The following is a 13219-nucleotide window of genomic DNA, read 5'->3' as shown; positions in this document are numbered from 1 at the left end:
CTTACTTATCTTTTTGTTAAGATTTGATTTTTAGAGCAGTTTTAGGTCTGCAGTGAAACTGAGTGGAAAGTGCAGAGATTTCCCATCCACACCCCCTGCCCCCACACACGCACAGCCTCCGCACACCCCACAACGTTCCCCACCACGTGGTACGTTTGTCACAAGCCATGAACCTGCTCTGACATATCATTATTTCCCAAAGTCCATTGTTTACCTTACGGTTCACTCTTGGTGTTGTACATTCTACGGGTTTTGACAAATGTACAATGACATGTATCCACCACTGTAGTTCATACAAAGTAGCTTCACTGCCCTCAAAATCCTCTGCGCTCTGCCTTGTCACCCCCTCCACTCCAGTCCCTGGCAACACTCATCTTTTTACTGTCTCTCAAGTTTTCCCTCTTCCAGAATATCATTTAGTTGTAATCATACTGCATGTAGCCTTTTCAGATTGGCTTCTTTCACTTAGAAATACATGTTTAAGTGTCCTCCATGTCTTTTCATAGCTTGATAGCTCATTTCTTTTTAGCACTGAGTAATAGTCCATAGTCTCATGCACCACAGTTTATTTATCCAGTCACCTGTTGAAGGACATCTTGGTTGATTCCAAGTTTGGGCAATTATGAATTAAGCTGCAATAAACATCCATGTGCAAGTTTTCGGGTGGACATAAGTTCTCAGCTCCTTTGGGTAAATACCAAGGAGGTGATTGCTGGATCTTATGGTAAGACTATGTTGTAGTTTTATTTTGAATCAGAAGTATCAGTGTGTACTCATAAGAATACACATGTGTGTCTGTGTACGCATGCATGTAACACATATGTTCCCATTAAAAATGCTGGGAGGCTTAGAATAAATGACCAACCCCAGTAGCCTCCTCGTCCTTCAAATCAGATTATTGTTTTGTGGTTGGAAATCATATTTTCCATTAAAATGAAATCGTTCTTAAAGCAATAGCTGATTTCAAGTCTGGGACCAGGACATAAACAAGCTAAGCTTCAAATATCTTTCACATCATAAAGAATGGGGGCTATTAAAATTATTAGATTGATTTCAAATGGAGAAGGTCCCACTAGCCAAAATGGGACAATTTGAGCTTCGATACAAATAATGATTACCATAAATGGAAACCTATAAAATATATTTAAATCCATTCTTTCACATAATGATATGTTTTCTTAAAAAGCTACTAGTCACTCTTGGACAGTGGTAGGAAACCAACTGATTATTTTAAAAACTGGACAATAATGAGAGGAAATACAGCAAGTCTTGAAACCCAGTAAATAAACACAACATTTATTGCTATTTATATAATGAATGAAACTCCTGGGTAACCGAACAGTAGATGTGAGGAAGTATCTCTTTGTAAAAGTTTTCCTGTTAAAAAATGAAGGCGAAATCACCAATGTGTGAACTCCTCCCATCACAATACAAAACAAAACACACAAACTCATGCATTAACAGACTAGGGCAATGAACACACATGACTACAAACATTTTCTTAAAAACCCAGATATTGTGTGCCTTCAGATGAAGGAACACTGCACCCCTTCCTGTAGTTGTCCAAAGGGACCAAATCTGAAAATCTGAATCTAATCAAACTTCAGGATCCAGCTCGCAGTCTTCAGGGACTCTGAAGGAAGACCAGCATGCTGGACTGTGCGGTGAGTGTGCATTCAGCAAAGTCGAGCTGGAGTGCTCTGCAGGTGAAACAGCTCAGGAACCTCAACAGGTAAAGTGTAAGGACGAGAAGGAAATGGACGGGATGGAGAGAAAAGCTGTAGATCAGAAGAGACGCGAGAAACTGCCAAACTAGAAAAAATAAATGAGACTAGAAAATACTGTTCAGGGAGCTACGGCTGGAGGTTAAACTTTAAAGAAATGCAAGGAAGTTATCGTTATAAAAGTTGGGAGAGTGGTTCCTTCCCGGGGACTTGGTGTGGTTGGAATGGGGCATGTGGAGAAGCTTCTGCATGGACGGCATTGTCCTGTTTTTGACCTGGGTGTTGGTTACAAGTGTGTTCACGTCATGGTGACTAATTCAGCTCTGCATGTGTTGTGTGCGGTTTTCTGGATTTCGTAGGTTTTATAATAAGGTTTTAAAAAGAAAAAAGAGTGTAAAACACAAACTGGATGATCTTCAAACGTATCGTAAACGTGTTTTCATGTTCAGGGCTAAGTCTCTAGGGAAAAAAAGAAGATGAAAGGTCAGGATGTGGCTTGAGGGAAGAACGTAAAAGAAAAATAGTTAATACTACTTGTGCACGGCCATGTCAAGAGAATTTCTTACAGGATCGGTTTCTTGATATTGAGAGCTAGGATGCATGTATGGTTAATGGGAGGTGCAAACAGCCCAGCTTACATTAGCAGAGAGAATAATGGTGGGGAGGGAGTGTGAGTTTTCTAACCATATATGGGTCATGCATTTCAAGGATCAGATCGTAGCACATTTTAAAAGTCAGAAACTTGGACTTTCTACCAGAATTGCCGGTAGACTCGCAAATCCTTGGCTGGAAATTTTCAGATAGGGCCTCATAGTGACTAGTCCAGCTGATGACTGGATTACACTTTGTCCATTTGGTGCGGCAGAGAGACATCTGATGTGCAATACTATCGGCCTTGACCATCAATCTGTCTTGTGCATTTCATTGGAAATATTTACATGAAAAGTAATCTACGACAGTAGTTTATTCCAAAGGTCCGTACTCACAGTTTTAAATGTATTTGTCTAATAGCTGAGCAGGTGGTCTATTCATGGCTCAAGCCAAAGGGCTTGCATCAGCTGCTGGGCTTTGAGAGGAGCAGACCAGCAGGACAGGAAGTGTGCTTTAGCGCCTAGCAATCCAAATCACTCCATTGTCTCCTTGGATTATGCATCTGCTGGGCCAGCCCCGGGAACCTCGCTGAGCTGAATTAACAAGATTATTCAAAGCCTGAAATCACTATGATAGAGGAATGTTATTCATAAAGTAATTTTATTCCCTATTTTCAATTAGATTTTTTTCTTGTTTTCTCCAAAGCACATTAAAATGCTTTATTAACATAAATAAAACTTTCTGAAGAAACTTCTCAGTTTACAAACACAGCACATATCTGGGAGGCCTGTATTTTCTGGCTGGCTGTCTGTCCAAGGCCCAAATGAAGGCATTGAGAAATGGATTTGTAGGGACTGAGCTACTGAGAATAGTCTTGTTGCCCCCGAGTTTCCAGATCAACTGCAAAGAATAGAATTTAGGGGGTGGAAGCAAAGTTTCAGAAATGTGAGTGGGAAAATGTAGACACAGACCAGATGAAATTAGATCATAGATTGCAGAGGACAATATTGGAGAGGCTTCATGAAATAAACCCTTCATGAAGTCTAGCAAAAAAATAAAAAGTACAGCAGGGTGTATTTGCAGGGATTAACCTTTTACACATTTTAGGTCTGACTATAAATAAAGCTTCCGAAGAGAAGTGGAAAAAGAAAACCCCTGTCGAAACCTCCAAGAAGTCAGAAGCATCTTAGAGGACACCAGCCTAGCCCCAGCCCACTGCTCACACAGCGTACGTGGATTCCTTGCACAGCATCTCTGACAAGCTGTCATCCAGCTGCTGAGTAAGGACACAGAGGTGGGGACCTGGAAGACTTGAAGATAAACAACCCTTGAGCTCTGGGAAAAGTGATAAATGAAATCTGTCTTCATGCCTCCCAAGTTTCCTACTTAATACCCTTTCTTCTCTGCAGAAAACCTCTGTGCTTTTTCATTGGCCGAGTTCCCACTTAATTTCCTGGCTGGGGAACTTTGCAGTTAGTTAGAGTTCTGAAACAGGGTGCAGTGTCTTGTGTGATAATACGCTCCCTGTCATGGGAAGCAACCAAGCCAAAGTTGCATAACCACAAGCCAGGAACACTACAGAAGTACACCGAGTGGGGAAGCAGGACTGAGGCTCTCCACCCACACATAAGCTAAGGCATCACTTGCAAATACTGGTATCAATTCAGCAAATCTTTATTTATCTTTTACAACAGTCCGGGCACTGTGTTGGACACTACCATGAAACTGCAAGTTGAATAAACACAAAACTCATGTATGCTCTACTGCTTGGAATGAAGTAAGTGCTCAGGATTTGCTGAATAAATGAATGAATCATTGGTACAAAGCTAAATAATTGTAAGCTAAGTAGTATAATGTTTGCTGAACCTGCAGTACCTAAGTTTTTCTAAACGTAAAATGGGATTAATAATAATACCAAACTCTTAAGGATATAAGAATTAAATTTAAAAATACAAATTCCTGCTTTTGCCAATGGAAGAGTAACTGGCATAGTATTTGCACTCTTGCCATTAAAAAGAACTAGAAAAACTGGACAAAGTATATGAAGTACATATTTTCAGACATTGGATGGTATACTATACAGAACTTGAATCCTAATTAAAGGGAAAGAAATGAGGTAAACACCATGGCTATCCAGGCTCTCTTGACCACAAGGCAGAGAAGAGAAATCCAAAAGCAGATCCCAGTAATCTGCTGAGCGGAGGGAAAAGGCTACAGTTCAGGAAGCGTGTAGCAGCTAGAACTCGTGGAGCAGGGCACCGGAGAGAAGGAGGCTGTGCAGAGAAAGAGTTCCCAAAGTCTACATCAGGAGTCTCTTGAATATGAATCTGCACATGTCTAGGATGAAAATCCACAAGGATGGGCAAAGGACTATTACTGAGGAAAGAAAAATTATTTTTGGTAACCATAGGCTAAAAGATTCCCAGAACTCACTTATAATGCGGAATTATCCAGGTACCCACCAGGCAGCAATTATTCACTGAGTACATAGGGCAATTGTTACAGACACCAGAAGGGCTGCATCTTAGTAGAGGGGATAAACCAGTCCTAAAAATAGATTACTTTAGACCCATGTCATATTTTTTAAAGAGTTTGAAAAGATCAAGCAAATGTTCCAATAATTTATTTGAAACTGATCAATAAACTAAAGTTAAAAATCTTGTTGAAGAATATATAGGAGGACATCTTCGTGTCCTTGGAATAGACAATTATTTTTTTAGCCCAGCAGCAAAAGCACAAACAAAAGAAAAAAATTATCAATCGGACTTAATTAAATTTTAAAAGTTCTGTTCTTGTAAAGACATTGTTCATAAAATGATAAAGTAAACCATAGTTTGCGAGTAAATATTTATAACACATATATCTGACAAAGAATTTGTATCCAGAATATGTAAAGAGCGCTTACAAACCATTAATAAGATAAACAACACAATTAAAACATGAGCACAGGATTTGAGCAGATATATTACAAAACAGATATATGAATGTTCAACAAACACTTTAAAAGCTGTTTAAGGAGGAGGGTAATAGCTCAGTGGTAGAGCATGTGCTTAGTATGCACAAGGTCCTGGGTTCAATCCCCAGTACCTCCATTAAAAATCAATAAAAATAAAAAATAAAAGATGCTCAACATCATTAGTTATTAGGGAAATTCAAATTAAATCCACAGTGAGATACCATTACAAATCTAGCAGAATGTCTAAAATTAAAAAAATCAGACAATACCAAATGTGGATAAGGATATGCAGCATTTGAAACTCTCACACATTGTAGAGAAATTAATTAGACCCTGCACCCCGTTTTATTGGCTAGAGCCTTCTGAGCAAGTTCCGCTCGTATGTCCCAGGTCCAGGGTCTTGGTCTTACTGAGCCCAATCCCTGCTGGATTCTACTTCCTGGGACCTGAGTCCAACCTCCCCCAGTCAACCCTCTCAGGAGTTCAAGTCCTGCACGGTGTGGCCACCAAGCGCCTCGTCCTGCCACTCTCCTCGTCCCACCGGAGCCCGGCCTCCCCGTTCAGCAGGGCTGAGGGGGCCCACCTGGACCTTTACACTCCACAAGGCACCCCCGTCGCACCCACCAGCCTATCATCTACCGTATCCCCCGTCGCACCCACCAGAACCACATGCAGTGTGAACATGGATTTTTTTCCCCTTCCTCTATTTCAGGAGGGTGACTAGTCTCTTAGTTTTTCTAGGTCTCAGTCAGAAAACAGTCTTTAGTGAGAACCTAAGTTCATGTAAGAGTTTGTACAGGGACTCTCCTTGTGGGCGCCAGCAGAGGGCGTGGGCACTTCCTCTATACCGAGAGGTTGGAGGATATGGCCTGGGACGGATTTAGAAAGAGCGAGGATGCTCCAAAGACTTGGTAGCAGCACCCGGCAGAGGGCACTCACAGAGGGGCTGGCTGGTGGGCACCGAGCAAGGCTGCACTGGGGGCCCCGAGGGAGATTCCTGTGCCCTCCAAGCAACACAAAGGGAGCGAGCCACCAGACCTGAGGGGTCAGATCACAGAGAAGCCCCTCAACAGAAACCAGAGAGCCTCCCCGGCCCTGGCCCAGCCCTGGAGACGGGCCACCAGGAGTGACTCGGGACGCGCAGCCTCGTGCACCTCCGTACGTGGAACAGGACTGGCGGCTGGGTCCGCGCCCACCTGGCTTGGGCCGCCTCCAGCTCGCATCCCTGCTGAGCCCCAGTGCTGACAGCTCTGGGGAGGAGATCCAACAACAAAATCTCTTTCCTCTCACTCAGTATCTTTTAAAGAGGCTGAATTGTGTTTACTGAGAGTTGGCTGAAATGGCGCAGTGCAGCGGTGACAGACATTCGTGCTGATTACGGAGCGGAGCTCATTCAGGGCCGCTTCCGCTCCTGTGATTAAGCTCTGGAGGGGTTCAAGAGGCCGCACGGAGAGGTCTGCACTTATCCTTCCTCCTGCAGGGAATCTGCCCACCTGAGGGCCAGACTTAGCACTCAGGGTTTCCAATTAAGCCCTGATTACATGCCTAGCCCTCTGCTTCCGAAGGCAATCAAACCTCTCTGGCTGTTTTGTCGAAAGTGACTTGAGCTCTGGGGAAGGAAACAGCAGACGAGCGCACAAAATCGCACAGAACCGCGCCCTCTGCTGTGACCAGTTCCCAGAACTTTCAGGTTAGACTTCTCAATATGGGGGCGGGGGGGGAGGAGGGGGAAGATTCTGGAAAGCAAAAAAAAAAAAAAAAAAAAAAAAGCATCACGCAGCCCAGCTCCTTTTGAAGCAGGACGGCCGGCAGGTCACGCACATATTACCAAGGACTGTAGGTTTGGAGAACTCGCCCATGGGAACAGGCTGTCTTGAGAGCGATGATGCTGTTTCTAAAGATCTAGTCGCCTTCACTCATAATGCGCTGCAGGTAGGACTTAGGATAGAAATTATTTATATCTTAATTGCAAGGTTGATGCGCTTTACTCTCTTTAAAATAGCCAAGGGGTTTTGCTGTTGTCTTCAAGGTGAAAGCAGGTCATGAGGGCGGGATTTCAGCCAGTAGCTCAGTGCCTAACGACACAGAACTGGGAGCATCTCCGCCAGGTGGCCCGACCTGCTGGGAGCAGGCTGCGGGGACAACTCCTGATGCTGAGTGTGGTGGCAGAGTAATGGCCCCCCTAAAGAAGCTCATGTCATAACTCCTGGGACATGTGAATAGGTTGCCTTACAGGGCAGTGGGGACTTTGCAGATGTGATTAAGGATCTTGAGACAGGGACGCTCTCTCGAGTGATCTGAGTTGGCCCAGTCTAATTGCAATGATGGTTACAAGAGGGAGGCAAAATCATCAAAGACAAAGAGAGATGTGACAGTGGCGGCAGAGTCCAAGTTGGAGACGGGAGAGAGCCTGGAAGATGCTACACTGCCGTCTTTAAAGATGGAGGAAAAGGCAGTGAGGGAAGATGTGCAGACGACTTATGGAAGCTGGAAAAGGCAAGGAAGCAAGAGTCTGCCTTAGAACCTTGGAAGGAACCAGCCCTAAGGACACCTTAACCTCATGACCTCGGACTTCCAGAACTGTAGGATAGTAAGTGTGTTTGAAGCCACTGGGCTTGTAGTTGTCGGGTTACAACAGCAGCAGGAAACTAGCACGCTGGGGGACCCAGAGCAGGGCACAGAGGCCCTCCCCATGCCCCTGCATCAGCCGTCTCCTTCAAGGGGGCTCACTGTCACCCCACTAGGTACATAAGAAATGTCCTTTCCGCATTCACCTTCAGGGTCCATTATACCTTCCTCGACTTTACTTTTCATCCCAAACAATATATTTTTGATTATTATATGCGATTAGTATTTGTCCGGCTCATGGTCCATCTGGGCAGCAGTATAACTAAATAGAAACTAAATTTGCGGATAGCGTTAAGCTTCTAACAGACCGTATTCTAGAAACCACATGCAAGTCTGATTGGGGGAAATACCTGGCCCTATCTTCCAAACACCTGTGCAAATGAGAAGCAAACTTTGAAGAGGACACAAACCATTTATTGTGAAGCATGCGTCCTCCAGCTTGAGCTTGCCAAACAAGAGGAGGCTTTTTCTTTTCAAGTTCTAGAAGGTATTTTCTTCAGTTAAGACTTCAGGTGATAATCAAGATGATTAGAAATAAGAAAAATCCATCTTTTCAGACCCAAGTTTCTATGTAGACATGAATGATGGAGACAAATAGGTTGTTCATTTTTCTTCACCATCAGATTTGACGATGGTCCCCAGGACTCTGATGCTGTGAGAATGTGTCATAAGGGAAGGGTGGTTAAATCAGTGTGCAAACAAGAATGCTTCCATGCAAACAGACCCCAGAGCCCCTCAACTGTTGTTTTTCTATGTCTTTCCCCAGCCTTCCTATGATCTGACATTTAGCAGTTGGATTAAAGGAAGGTTAGCATGTACTTGGCTTAGCATCACACTGTCCATCCCACACCCGTAGCAGACATCACTAGTCCATCGCAGTGCTGCCCTTCTCTGCCTGGATTGGAATGAGGCTCATCATTCTCAGCCTGGTCTCTAACAATCAGTGCTAGAGTGGAAAGCCCGTGGAAGTTCAGTTATTTTTCAGTCCTGGATGAAGCAGCCTATCTGTGGAAATCACCTACTAAGACAAAAAATTGTGGACATCAGTGGACATTTGCCTCCATGGCCTTCACCATGGTAGCATGTCCAGGTCCGTGCTATCAGTCCTTGAAGAGGTGGCAGAGAAAGCACCTGCAGCAGAGAAGAAGGAACAGTCAGGCTGGGTCCACAGGATGCTTCCTAGCTGGGGATGCCAGGTGGAATTCCCAAGTAGCCCCGACAGAGAGGGGCTGAGAGATATAGAGAAGGGAGGAGAGAGGACAGGCAGGAAGGTGCAGAAAAGGAACTGTGCAACCTGACAAGGTGGCCCAGCACCGGCCCTTCCTTCTAATGCAGGAAAGAAAGAAGGGGTCTCCGCCCACCTCCTGACTACATCCATGTTCCTCTCCTTCCATGGGCCTCTGTGACACCCTGTTCTGAGGGCTTGTGTATCATTTCAGTTGCCATGGAAACCTCTGGCCTCATCCCACAATATCACCAGGGTTTTAGTGAGCTCAATCATATGACTGTAGTCCACTGGTTGTGAAGGTGAGGGCACCCAGTGCTCAGAGTCTCATGGTTTTTCATTAAGGCATATTTGCCTCATCCTAGGTAGAAATGCACTTGGATTTCGGCTGAAGGGCAGAGAGTTGATTTAACAGCCTCTCATGTAGAGGAAAATCGATTGCAGGTTCCTAGCATGTGAGCATCACAATACAGTCTGAAGTGCACCTCCCCGTGGCCCCCTCCAGGTCCCAGAGAACACAAGGCAGCCAGGTAACTGGCAGTCAGACCTGGTGGTATGGAACCGGGAAACAAAACGACTTGCCTAAAACAGCACCTGCACACACACTGTGCCTCGGGATCTTATTTTTCTCTCCTTTATTATTTGGATATTTAAACTCAAAGCAGAATTTGGGGCTGGATCATTTAGAGTTTTACTGCAGTTTGCACTAATGCTTATCTAATTCATTTCTCACATTGAAAAACTAAATATTACCTGCTGTACAGCACAGGGAACTACATTCAATTTCTTGTAATAACATATAATGAAATAGAACCTGAGAAGAAAATACATAGATGTATGTGTATAACTGAATCCCTTTGCTGTACCTGACACTCACATTGTAAATCAACCACACTTCAATAAAAAAATTTTTTTGAAAGAAAAAGAAAAACTAAATATCAAACTAGGGACCTGATTAAAACAAATCATGGAATGTCCCTAAGCTGAGTGCAGACACAAGTCAGGGACACCAGTGTTCCAATTTTAAGTGAAAAGTTTAGAAGACTATACAATAAGATGCTATTTTTAGTGATTTATCTGTGTGTATAAAAGTTGAGAATTACGTAAACAAATGGGCCTAAGAACGGGGGAGGTATTGAGTGTTGTCATTTTGCTTTGACTTTATTTTCTGAGTTTTTTTCTGTTAAAAAGGCTCTGTTTTTGTAAAAAGGAAAAATTTAAGTTCTTTAATGTCCAAAAAAATGTAATGACTCTAGTAAGTTTGTTTACAATAACAAGCCTGTTAAGTTATCATAATAGATGAGAGAAAAATAGTAAACGTGTTCGTGACTCTCCTTTATTACTCTGACACTGACTGCCAGAAATGAGAGGGTGGCGGGCTCCTAACTAAGGCTGTGTCCTTAACCCAGTTCTCCCGATGCCAGCTGGGTGGTCACCATTGTCAGCATCACCATCATTGTCATCACTGCCATCACCGTCTGACCTCCAAGCCACCCTGATTAATTCTCTTAACAATGTCACTTAGCGAGCACCAGCCCTCCGGCTCACCCCTCCTGTATTAAATACCACCATTGGGAGCAAGCAGGCTTTTCCCGGAAGCCGGTCAAGACCGTGTCAGAATGCCCGGCCCTGCTCTACCCGCCAGTAGATGGGAGACAGTTATGTTTTCCCCCACTTCTCCCAACGATTATTGTTGGTGCAAAAGGGAGAAGATATAAAAATAAGAACTGTAACTCCACATAAATCATCATGCTCTGAAAATGAGGTTCAGACACCCTCAGCCCAGTGCAGAGAATACAGGTGTGGATGCTGTGGGGACTGGAATAAAATGTGGGGGATTCTAGAAAGATCAGCATGTTTGGGAAATCAACTGAGCATCTGGCTTGAGCACAGTGCACAATACTGGCAGCCCCAATAGCGTTGTCTGCGATCTTGGCTTTTCCTTGGGAGCTTGTGTGATGCTTGTCTGTGCGCGTGTGTGTGTGTGTGTGTGTGTGTGTGTGTGTGAGAGATAGATTCTATTTTCAATGCTTCCAAACTCATCATTCATCATATAAACATACACACACACACACACACACACACACACACACACACATGAGCTGGCTTCCTTTAAGAAAGCTTATGCAAGGAAATTATTCCGTGTGGTTTCACTCCTGGGCAACAGGACAATGAGCCGCCTGCAGCGAGGTAACCAGATGTCCCCTCTGGGCACAGCCCTGCGTGCTGCCGATCTTGGTGGATTGTCGGGCCGCCAGCCAGAGCCCAGAGGGACGGAACAGGTGCTGAGGGGCCAAGCGGGTTGCTGGCAAAGCCGGCAGAGTGGAGAGCTCGGGGGGCAGCCCCTCAGATTCGGACCTGCTGCCAAGGAAAGGGCCGCTGCAGGGAAAAAGGAAATTTCAGAACAAGAAGAGGGGACCGCCCGGGGACACACAGCCCGCGCCCGAGGGGGTCTGGCTTCTGTGCGCGGCGTCTGGCTGCGCTTTCAAGTGTTCGCTCGTTCTACAATGAATGTGCGTATTTGCAAAACGAATTTGAGAAAACACGCAGCCGTAAATTTGTTTTCTGTGTCTGTGAGTCTGTAACGGGGTTGTGGGGAGGGATAGATGAGGAGTCTGGGATTAGCAGATACAAGCTACCGTATATAAAACAGATAAACAGCAAGGTCTTACTGTGTAGCACGGGGACTACATTCAACATCTTGTCATAAACCATAATGGAAAAGAATATGAAAAAGAATACACACACACATATATACAGAACTGAATCACTCGGCTGCACACCAGAAACTAACTCACTGTAAATCAACTACACTTCAATTTTTAAAAATGCAGAAGAATTTTATGTGACACTTTTTATTTCTTTCCACAAACCTACCCCGTGGCTCTTTCTGTTGATGTTGTGGCCGGCGTTCCACGTCTCCGTCACCTGCGCCCCTTCCGTAATCCCCACTCCGCTCTCCAGCTCAGCCCGGCCGTTCTGCCTGCCCAGCCTCTCACATCTCTTCCCTCCTCACCCAGATGACGCCCATGATGGCCTCTCGGCTTCCGTCAGCTCTTCCTGAGCCCAGCCTGCTTTAGACGCAGCATTAGGCTCTCCTGAAGGAAACAAAGCCCTGACTGTGCTTCCTGAGCCTGCGCCCCGTCTCCTCTGCTAGACTGTAAGCTCCTTTGGGGCAGGATCTGTGTCTGGGTCATCTTCGTGTCTCTTAGAACATCTACCAAGGAACATGTCTTGAAAGAAAACAAAAACAACAACAAAGAACGTAGTGTGTGCGTTACACATGGCCGCATCCTGCCCCCACCTCCCAAATCTTTATCTCCTCTTCTCAACACATCTCCATCCCTTCCTCCCTCCACACTGGTGCTTGTGCCCAGACGCCAGGGAGAGAAAGGTAGGAGTGGGTGCTGCTCTGGGTTCCGAGCCCCCCTTCTTGGTGAAGCACTAACCAGACTGACACGGCCTTCCCTGTTGAAGGAAGGGGCCATTCCTGCATTGCTCAGAGGGAGACGGCCCTTTCTCCCAAAGGTCAAAGTGTCCCTGAATTCTCATCAGATTTTTGACCCCTGGTCCTCCCCACACTCTTACCATTATCCTGTCCTGTAATGGGAGGTTGAACAAGCTGAGCCGAGTCCCCACAATGGGATCTGGATGAATGAATTTAGAGATGCCCGTTTTTACTACCTGTAGAGAACAGGTACTTTATGCTATAAGCATTTATATCTGTTTAGCCTAGGAAAAATCAGTCTCAAATGCCAAGAAGGAACATTGAATAATGCTGAGGAATAAAATATGGAGGGAATAAATTTCAGCAGCCTCCACCCTGCTCCATTATCCCTCTGCAGGAATACAATTGCTCATCAGCAAATACATCTGGATAATCACCTCCCTGGGTTTCCATTCTGAATGTGACATTTTCCAAAGAGAAAGCCAGGGCAACACGGATAAATACAGCATTGCATCCGTGACACTCTAATGCTAAAGCCAAATGTAGGGGTTAGGTGCTTCCTTTGGCCCATAACCTCTCCTCTACACGTAGGGACAGCTCTGCACCATGGAATATGCAGCCCTCACCATACAGGCATGCAGGGAATG

Source organism: Camelus ferus, chromosome 1 (assembly GCF_009834535.1).
Source record: "Camelus ferus isolate YT-003-E chromosome 1, BCGSAC_Cfer_1.0, whole genome shotgun sequence".
In the NCBI taxonomy this organism is placed as follows: domain Eukaryota; kingdom Metazoa; phylum Chordata; class Mammalia; order Artiodactyla; family Camelidae; genus Camelus; species Camelus ferus.
Note: the sequence above shows the minus strand (reverse complement) of the source record.